General features: G+C 41.2%; 1 non-coding gene across 1 annotated transcript; it reads left to right on the top strand.

The window, feature by feature from the left end:
• Positions 1-8,741: 8,741 nt before the first annotated feature.
• Positions 8,742-8,845, top strand: LOC148580112 (small nucleolar RNA R71). Its single transcript, XR_015899254.1, has one exon. It is a non-coding gene; the product is annotated as a small nucleolar RNA R71 (small nucleolar RNA).
• The last annotated feature ends 536 nt before the right edge of the window (positions 8,846-9,381 follow it).

The raw sequence follows: 9,381 nt of genomic DNA, 5'->3' as shown, positions 1-9,381 counted from the left end.
ATTATTGAAGCCTAGATTAGGCTTCTGTTGATCCTTCCATGAGAGATTAGGATGATTCCTCCATGAAGGATTATAGGTGTTTCCATAGGATTCTACCATGTAATTTACCTCTGCCATTGCAGGATTCTCAGGGTCATAGGCTTCTTCTTCAGAGGAAGCCTCCTTAGTACTGCCTGATGCAGCTTGTATTCCAGATAGACTCTAAAAAATCATATTGACTTGCTGAGTTAATATTTTGTTCTGAGCCAATATGGCATTCAGAGTATCAATCTCAAGAACTCCTTTCCTCTGAGTTGTCCCATTATTCACAGGATTCCTTTCAGAAGTGTACATGAACTGGTTATTTGAAACAATTTTAATGAGTTCCTGGGCTTCTGCAGGCGTCTTCTTCAGATGAAGAGATCCTCTAGCAGAGTGGTCCAATGACATCTTGGACAATTCAGACAGACCATCATAGAATATACATATGATGCTTCATTCTGAAAACATGTCAGAAGGACACCTTTTGATCAATTGCTTGTATTTTTCCCAAGCTTCATAGAGAGATTCACCTTCCTTCTGTCTGAAGGTTTAGACTTCCACTCTAAGCTTGCTCAACTTTTGAGGTGGAAAGAATTTGGCCAAGAAAGCATTGACCAGCTTTTTCCAAGAGTTCAGGCTGTCTTTAGGTTGTGAGTCCAACCATGTCCTAGCTCTGTCTCTTACAGCAAAGGAGAAAAGCATAAGTCTGTAGACCTTAGGATTAACCCCATTGGTCTTAACAGTGTCACGGATTTGCAAGAATTCAGCTAAGAACTGATGAGGATCTTCCAATGGAAATCCATGAAACTTGCAGTTCTACTGCATCAAAGAAACTAATTGAGGCTTGATGCGGGGAAAACTTGTCTCTTAACAAATCTCCCTTCGGCAAGTGTACCGAAGTTGTCGTCAAGTAAAAACTCACAATAGAGTGAGGTCGAATCCCATTGATCTAGTTTAATTAGAAGAATGTTCTAGTTGAGCGAATCCAGAATTTGGGTTGAGAGTTGCAGAAAATAAAATGGCGGGAATGTAAATAACAGAAAAGTAAATGCTAGAATTAAAGGACTGGAAGTAAATGACTGAAACTAAATTGCAGAATTGTAAATGGGAATGGGGGATTTGCTCATAAAAGTAAATCGCAGAAATTAAAGAGAATGGGTAAGATTAGAGATGGGGAGTTCATTGAGCTTAGGAGATGTTGCAATTCTCTGGATCAAGTTCATTTTCATCTCTTCCACAATCAATGCACTCATTGATCTCCTTGGCAATCTTAAGTGATTGAATTGCAATTCCTTGCAATTCAATCTCTCAAATATTGATCAATAGCCAATTCCTTGGTCAATTGCTCATGAGAAGAGATGAAGTATGGTCACTGATTATACCACATGCATTTCCCAAACTAAGTATTGAGAGGGTTACAGTCACATACCCATCCAAACCCAATTTGGTCCAGCATGAGAAAGAATTTCTAGCTTGATATCTTCATTCCTCTTCCAAGGTTCAAAAGAGATCCAAGTTTGAATAGCTTCTCTTCCAAGATAACTACTCAATTGGATGAAGATCGAAAGCTTTCAAGTAAAATCAAGAGGAAAGATAGAAGAAGAACAATGAAAATTAGTATTGATCCATCAAATTACAACAGAGCTCCCTAACCCAATGAAAGGGGTTTAGTTGTTCATAGCTCTTGAAAATGAAAACAAAGATGGAGAATACATCATAAAACTAGAAATTGCAAAGAAAGTAAATACAGAGAGTAGTTCTTCAGCCTCCAGAACTCCTTTACAATTCAAAGCTACTCCTATATATACTACTCTTCTCAGCTTCTAGTTCACTCTTCAAGTCTTGGGCCTTTGGATCTTGAGTTTGAAGCAGTTCCTTTCTTTATTTGGGCTTGGCTTTACTTGCAAAGAGAAAGTGCGGAGTGGGCAGAGACTTAAGCTCAGGGCGTAAGGAGTGTTAATCATTTAGTGAAAATCTAAGTTCGGGAACGTTAATGACACTTAACATTGTCACTAACGTTCCAATGCACCCCTTATGCCTTACGTTAAAACCCACGTTAACTAGGTTAACGTGGCTTTTAACGTTGCCTTGTCAACCTTCGAGAACGTTAGTGACACTCAACATTGTCACTAACGTTCCAGTGTGCCCCTTCTTGCTTCACGTTAAAGCCCACGTTAACTAGGTTAACGTGGCTTCTAACGTGGCTTTTGCCATCCTTCGAGAACGTTAGTGACATTCAACATTGTCACTAACGTTCCAATGTGCCCCTTGGTCTCACGTTAGAGTCCACGTTAACTAGGTTAATGTGGCTTCTAACGTGGCCATCTTTTAGTCATCCCAACGTTAGTGACAATGTTGAGTGTCACTAACATTGGCTCATCCTTCATTTCTCATCGTTAGCTTCCACGTTAACCAAGTTAACGTGGAAGTTAACGTGACTCTTGGGGGTTGTGTGGTTGCTTCAACGTTAGTGACAATGTTGAGTGTCATTAACGTTGTCGACAACTCTTCATCCTCTACGTTAGTTCCCACGTTAACCAAGTTAACGTGGGAGTTAACGTGGTACTTAGCACCATAGGCCAACGTTAGTGACAATGTTGAGTGTCACTAACGTTGGCTTCTCTCCCTCCCCCTTAACGTTAGAGGCCACGTTAACTAGGTTAACGTGGCTTCTAACGTGGCCACTTATGAGTAATTGCCAACGTTAGTGACAATGTTGAGTGTCACTAACGTTGGCTCAACTTCTCTTCTCCACGTTAGAGTTCACGTTAACTTGGTTAACGTGACTCTCTAACGTGGGCATTGATGGCTTTTTTTTTTGAGAGTGTTTATTGGCAATCACTTTTCTCATTAATCTTTGCAAGTTACCTCCCCTTTTCTTGCTTCTTTTTGGTCCTGAAATCAAGCAACAAAGTGCATCAAAGCTCTAGTCCAAGTCTTGAGTAATGCAACATAATATTTGTCACTAAACTTATGCAAAATTCTCATGAAATTATGTAAAATGCACAATGTATGCTTGAGTCAAGGCATGAGTGAATATTTACCCAAAACTAGCTTATTTCCTAAAGAAATGCATGAAACTAACCTAAAAACAGTAAAGAAAAGGTCAGTGAAACTGGCCAAAATGCCTTGGCATCACAACACCAAACTTAAAGCTTGCTTGTCCCTAAGCAAGTACTGGAACAAGAGAATGATGAATGGAATATCCAGAGGAATAAGTCATTCTTGTGGAAGTCATATTACTGATTTTATGGTGGTTTCATGCATAGCAACTTAGGTTCATTCCATTACTGGCTTTCAGACCTTTATCATGTCCCTAAACACTTACTTTGTTTATATCTCATGAGACTTTTATTCATTGATCCTTTTATTGTTATTTCAAGGGTTATTTGTGTTATTTAGGCTAAGTGCTCTGTAAGGGGGCAACTCTTTAAGATAAGCTTTCAGCCAACACTCCCGAACCAGTTGGTTCAAGGTGCTAGGTGTTGAAACACCCCTAAGGACCTACTCCCTCAAGTCTCTCCCCCATACATACACACCACAGGCATATAGTTTATTTATTTTCTTTTCTTGAGACCTTGGTGTCCAGCACCTCTTTGGGTTACTAAATGCTCTGTAGTGAGGGTTACTCTTGACAGTGGATTTTCAGCTGATAATCCGGGTTAGTTAACCCAAGTTACCAAGTGATAAAGAACCCCTAAGAGCTTATTCATCCAAGTAGATCCCTCACACAGGAGCACCATAGACACTTGCCTCAAGATTAAAACCATTGATGCCTAGCCTTATTGCTTACTCTTTTTTTCTTTTGTTTTTCACTTCCATTGTTCTTTCCCTTTTCTTTTATTAGGATCTTGTTATTAACTTAGTCTCATGAGTGTATCCAAAGCAAAGTATTCAGGTCAGATGGTTGTCCTCCTAGCCTTGTGGTTGAACCAACTTAGCTAACTTATGACTACCCCAAAGATTCATGAATGCACTTCAACAATATGAACTCTACCCTGGTCTTTTAAAAACATAAACATTCTCTTCTTCATATGATAAAAAGGGACAAGCTTACAAGTAAATAAGGGAATGATGTAGTGACATTTAAACCAGAAATCATGGACCTATTTAGAAGGAAACTTAAAAGACAGAATTTTAAAAAGTTTAAACATAACATGGAAGCAGGTTCTATTTCATACAAGATCTTCCTTATTTAAAGCATATAAAACAATGGACTAAAAGGAACTCCACCACCTTTCATTCATGTGGATGCCCGTGCTCCCCTCTTTGCTTGTCCTCATTGTGTCTCTCTTGAGTGCTTGTGCTCCCATTTCCTTTGCCTTTTCCAAGCAGCTTCTTCCAAAAACCACTATCTTCCATCTTCTTCTTGAGTGTCTCCTTTTGCTATTTCACTTTCCTCTCTTCTTTTTCTACAAATTCTTTTTGGACCTCATCATATGTGGGGATGGCATAGTGTAGATGATGCATATTAGTGGTCATGTAGTTTAACTCGGCTTGAGTGTTTACATAGAACTCCTCCCTATGTAGCTGCCTTCCTTCATTGAGTACACTGAACTCATTGAAAGTTTTCATTTGGGCTATCTGCCGCTGGTTGAGCTCTTGCAAGTGCTTCTCTTGAATCTCTTGCTTCTCATTCACTTGGTTGATGGCTTGAGTGAGCTGGGAGTATTGTTCCTGCTGCTGCTCCATTTGTTGTTTTTGCCATGCTTCTTGTTGACTCAGCCGGTTCAGTATTTGCTCTTATCCTTCCATATGTCTCTGTCCTAAATCTTCAATGGCTCTTAGAAGGTGAGTCATATTCAAGTTGGCTGGGTCATGATGCTCTTCTTGTTGATATTCTTCCTGATGGTATTCTTCTTGATGAGCTCCTTCCTAGGCCCTTTGCCTTCCTATATGTGGCCTTCTTAGTTGCTGAGCCAGTGTGGTATAGACCATTCGCTCGAGTGTGACTGGCCTCCCTGGGTTCACCCAGTCTGGGCTGCTGTCCTCAAATATTACCTTGGCCTTGTTGCACAAGCGGAGAATGGTGCTGGGGTACCAAAGTCTGGCACCTGAGTCAGCTTTCTCAGCTGACTCTTGAATCCCTTCGGCAATGAGCTCATGCACTTTGATTTCCCCACCTTGTACTAAGCATTGTAGCATAGTGGCTCGATTGATGTTGACCTCTAAATTATTAGCAGATGGTAGGATGGACCTCCTTACAAGCTCAAACCACCCTTTAGCCTCAGGGTGAAGGTCTCCCCTTTTTATGAATTTTGGTCTCCCATCTGAATACCTTTCCCAGTCAGCGGCTATAACACAGATATCTGATGCTATCTCTAAAAGCTCATCCTTATCGGGGCTTCTACTTATCCTTGCCTGATAACTCTCCTCATCAAAATGAGGTGATTTCAAGTGAAGAGCTCTTGTTATGGCACTTGGGCTGAAGTCCACCTCCCTTCCTCTCACATAGCTTTTGAAGGTTGGGGCTTTGGTCTTATCCTCTCTAACTGCATTTGCATAGAATTCTTTGATGAGGTTTCCATTGATCTTCCCATCTGGACTGGTGAGCAATTGCCACCCCCTCTGTTCGATTTTTCTCCAAATCTGTGGTGATTCATTGGCATTGATTTGGAAGATTAATTCTGGCAATATCCTTCGGGCGCTTATCCGCTCAAATTCATGCTCATGAAACGCAGTCTTGAATCTTTTGTCATCAAAAGGAGTACTCGCCATAGGTTCCTTCCTCTTTTGCCTCTTTGAGCTTGATGATGCCATGACTTGAATTATTGTTTGAGGGTTTTATGGCAATGAGGAGAGTGAGTTGGTTAAAGCAATTTGTGATAAAGAGTTTAGTGTGCCGATAGAAGTGTGGAGAGTGGGGATTTGGATGTGAGGAGTGAGCATGCACTAAGGTCCACTTATATAAGAAAATCATGAGTGAGTGAAGCGTATGGATTGCATGAATGTTTACTAAATGGACGGATGGGGTTGTATAAGAAGGAAAGACAAGGATCGTCACTTTAATGATAGTGATTGGTTCGGTCTTCAAGGGTTTTCTTTCTCCAATGTTGCATGGCAGCGTTTCCCCATGCGTTCCCTCTTGAGACATGTGTGTAGTGCTTTTCATTAAGTGGCGAAATTTCCCCCATTTAATTGTCCCATCAATCCCTTTTTATGCTTCTTTTCCTTTCCTATAAAGATTTGAAATAAGGGAATTAATATATAAGAAAATTAAAACTCTACGGCTAGAATAAATTGAAAGAAAGGATTTGATTATTTGTTTATGAATTTCAACTAACTAACTAACTATTGGTGGTTCCTCATATGCATTTTGGTGGCACCATGGGGTGACACCAAACTTAGTTTGAAGCACTGTGATGAAAGTTTTGTGTTCAAAGCTCCCAAGACTAGCATGCAACTTAGTTTGCTTTGAACACCAAACTTGTTCCTCACTATATTCTGCATAAGAAGACTTTCACCAATTGTTTGTTAAGTTTGGATTGAAGCTCATAAAGATTGACTTATTCATTATCATCTGAAAGCATATAAAACATGGGTTGCCTCCCATGAAGCGCTTCTTTAGCGTCACTAGCTTGACGTTTTTCCTTCATCATGGTGGTTGGTAGTGCTTAAAGTCCTCCCCTCTTACTGTGGACTTGTATCCATTGGTTGGATCAATGATCTCCATATGTTCCAGGGAAAGAACTCTGTTGATAGTGAAGACCTTGGGTAATTGAGATGGTACAGTAGGGAGATTAGGGGGAATATCTGGGAAGTAAGCTGAGACAACTCTATCCCCTGGAGAGAAGTCTTCCGTAGGGATCTTCTTGTTCCTCCATCTCCTTGGTGCCTTCTTCTTTGTTTCTTTTGAGGTTGCCTTCCCCTTGGTGACCTCTTTTCTTCAAGGAGTTGTGATGCTGTCTTCACCTGCCTCTAGAGGTTTGGGTTCCTCCAACTTTTCCTTGAGCTGTGGCAATTGCTATTTTCCTTGTTTGTCAGTTAAGGGGGTTTCAGAATGAACCGGCTGTGCTTCAGTGCTTGTTTCCTCCTTCAGTGTCTCTTTATCATTTGTGCTCAGTTCCTTGTCCTCTTGATATGTTTCTTGTGAGAGTTTGAAAACATGGAAGCTGAGTCATTCATCATGGATTCTCAATATTAACTCCCCTTTCTCTACACCAATAAGTGCTCTGGCTATAGCTAGGAATGGTCTTCCCAATATGATTGGATGAGTGTGACTTTCTTCCATGTCCAGAATGACAAAATCTGTTGGGAGAAAGTACTTCCCAACTTTTAGCAACACATTTTCCACCACTCCTATTGCTTGCTTTTGAGTTTTGTCAGCCAGTCTAATAATGACATCTGTGGGCATTATCTCGTTGATCTGCAGCCTCTTCACCAGGGATAAGGGCAGTAAGTTGATGCTGGCCCCTAAATCACATAGTGCTCTGTCGAACATGTTTTCTCCTATGGCACAAGGTATATGAAAACTTCCTGGGTCTCTTCTTTTTGTAGGCAACTCAGGTTGAATAAGGGCACTACATTCCTTGTTCATCACTATAGTCTGCCCTCCCTTGAGTGAGCTTTTCCTGGGAAGAAGTTCCTTCATATACTTGATGAATGCAGGCATTTGTTGAATTGCCTTGATGAATGGTATGTTCACGTGCAGAGATACAAACAAGTCTAGGAACCTTGAGTATATCCTCTTTCCCACAGCACCATTGAGCAGTTGAGGGAATGGTGCATAGAGCTTCAACAACTCTTGTTGTGAGATTTCTGGTTCTTTGTGATCTCTATCCTCCTCCTTTGTTGAGTTGTCTTCAGGTTGTTTGCACATTTTGCCTTGCTTGTCTTCAATTTCTTGATCACTTGTAGTGACCATTTTGCAATCTTCCCATCTTACGTTCTTTGCTTCTCCCTTGGGGTTTTTCTCCGTGTCACTTGGGAAGCTATCAGTAGGTTTGGGAATCTTCTCAGCTAAATATCCCACCTGGAATTCCATCTTCCTAATGGTTTCTCCCTGGTTCTTAATATTAGCTCGCACCTCCTCTTTGAACACCTTATTTTCTTGAATCTCTTGGCATATTCCTTCAAGTAAGGCTTCAATCTTAGAGAGCCTGTCATCAATTGATGAATGGTTCGGAGTAGATGTGCTGTTTTGGTTTTGATAAGTATATGGAGAAGTGTTGTTGTGGGGGTGTTGAGATGTCCTCTGGGTGAATTGTTGGTGAGCTGCATTGTTGTTAGAGTTGTAACGTCTCTGGTCTTGGTTTTGATCTTACTTACTTCCCCACCCAAAGTTCGGGTGATTTCTCCATCCAGGGTTGTATGTCTTGGAGTATGGATCATAGTTTTTCCTTGGTGAATTCCCAATGTAGTTGGCTTGCTCCTGACTCCCTTCTGCTTCTTGGTTTACTTCTTCTTGTGTTGTTGATGAAGTGGAGATTGCTGCTACTTGGTTCATCTCCATTTTCTTGGTGAGATCAGCCAGCTGCTGGGTAATGAGCTTGTTTTAGGCCAACAGAGCGTCTACATTGTTTAGCTCCATCACTCCTCTTGTGTTCCCTCTTTCGGAAGCATAGAAGTAGTCATTTTCTGCTACTGTTTCAATAACATCTATGGCTTCCTCAATGGTCTTCTTCTTGTTCAAAGACCCTCCAGATGAATGGTCTACTGCCTTCTTTGACTCATAAGAGAGCCCTTCATAGAAAATGTGCAGCTGGACCCATTCGTTGAACATGTCAGGTGGACACCTCCTTGTTAAGTCCTTGAACCTCTCCCATGCTTCATACAGAGTCTCACCATCCTGTTGCCTGAAGGTTTGAACCTCAGCTCTCAGTCTATAGATTCGTTGAGGAGGGTAGAATCTTGCTAAGAATTTGTTCACCACATCCTCCCAAGTTGTCAAGCTCTCCCTTGGGAAGGATTCCAGCCACTTGGCTGCCTTGTCTCTAAGTGAGAAGGGAAATAAGAGCAATCTATAGTCGTCAGGATGAACGCCATTAGATTTCACTGTCATATATTCTTAGGAAGGTGGTCAAATGTTGGTTGGGATCTTCTTGAACACCTCCTCCAAACGAACAGTTGTTCTGAACAAGGGTGATGAGCTGTGGTTTAAGTTCAAAGTTGTTGGCATGGATTGTTGGCTTTTGGATGCTACTTCCACAATTGCCTGGGTTTGGATTAATGTAAGAGCCCAAAACTCTTCTATCCTCCCCAGCATGATTTGCTCCACCTCCTCTGCCATGGTTGTGAGTCTCTTCTTCATGATGATTTTCCATGTTTTCTTCTATGTTTGGTTCAAAGTATTCCTCAAACTGTTCCTCTTCTTCTTCAGCACCAACTACTCGTTTTCCTCTTGCCTCCCTCCTTAGTCTA

Source organism: Arachis ipaensis, chromosome B10 (assembly GCF_059453495.1).
Source record: "Arachis ipaensis isolate K30076 ecotype BB chromosome B10, ASM5945349v1, whole genome shotgun sequence".
Classification (NCBI taxonomy): Eukaryota; Viridiplantae; Streptophyta; class Magnoliopsida; order Fabales; family Fabaceae; genus Arachis; species Arachis ipaensis.
The sequence above is the reverse complement of the archived record's forward strand: the minus strand, read 5'-3'. Positions and strand labels throughout refer to the sequence as shown.